Genomic DNA, 1,158 nt, shown 5'->3' with positions numbered 1-1,158 from the left:
GGCCAGCCTGGTCTACAGAGTGAGTTCCAGGACAGCCAGGGCTACACAGAGAAACCCTGGCTTGAAAAACCAAATAAATAAATAAAATAAAAAAGGCAGAGAGAGAGAGAGAGAGAGAGAGAGAGAGAGAGAGAGAGAGAGAGAGGCCATGAGCATGTGGAGAGAGAGGGAGGAGGAGAATGGGAAGAAAAAGGGGGAAGGGACGAGAGGACAGAGGAAGAGCAAGAAGGCAAGAACAAGAGAGAGCGGAGAGGGCAAGCAGCTCCTTTTATAGTGACTCAGGCACACCTGGCCGTTGCCAGGTAACTGTGGGGTGGAGGGTGGAGCTTAGACAAAATACTAACAGTATGTAGGTGGGTTTATGGCAAGGTGGGAATTTTGTTGTAGGTTTCAGATGCCAGTTGATGATGTTCTTAGCTTTGGGATTGATGGAAGCAAGTGATGTCGTAAGAATTCATTTGAAAGGTTTGGAAGGATGCTAAGTCAAACACAGGAATGGGCAATGCAAGGCTTTCAAAGGGGCTTTGAAATAGCTCAAGATAATTTGGCTTTTTAACCAACATTTTAGTTCTCCCTTAACTGCCAAGTTCAGTCATTTGGCCTTATAGAACTCTGTGTGTGTGTGTGTGTGTGTGTGTGTGTGTGTGTGTGTGTATACATGTGCACTCCAGCAGAAGCCAAAAGTCGACATTGGTTGTCTTATTCAGTCACTTCCCACTTTGATTTTTTTTGAGACAGTCTCTCACTGAACCCAGAGCTCAGGGATTCAGCTGGTCTAGCTGACCAGCAACCCTGACCCCCAAATCCTGTCTCTTCCTCACCAGCACTGGAATTACTGGCATGCCAGGTCATGACGGTTTCTATAGGTGCTGGGTGATGGGGCTGGGACCCTTGAGCTGTCACAGATATCTCCCCAAGCCCTGGCCACGAAAAGTCTGTTCTCAACATGTGGGCGGCAGCCCTTTTGGACCTGCTTATCAGATATTTACATTATGATTCACAACCACATCAAAATTACAGGTGTGAAGTAGTGTGAAATAATGTTATTTCAACATAAGGAGTTGGTGGCACACGCCTTTAATCCCAGCACTTGGGAGGCAGAGGCAGGCGGATTTCTGAGTTCGAGGCCAGCCTGGTCTACAGAGTGAGTTCCAGGAC

The sequence above is a fragment of the Mus pahari genome, chromosome 17, assembly GCF_900095145.1.
Source record: "Mus pahari chromosome 17, PAHARI_EIJ_v1.1, whole genome shotgun sequence".
Taxonomy (NCBI): domain Eukaryota; kingdom Metazoa; phylum Chordata; class Mammalia; order Rodentia; family Muridae; genus Mus; species Mus pahari.
Note: the sequence above shows the minus strand (reverse complement) of the source record.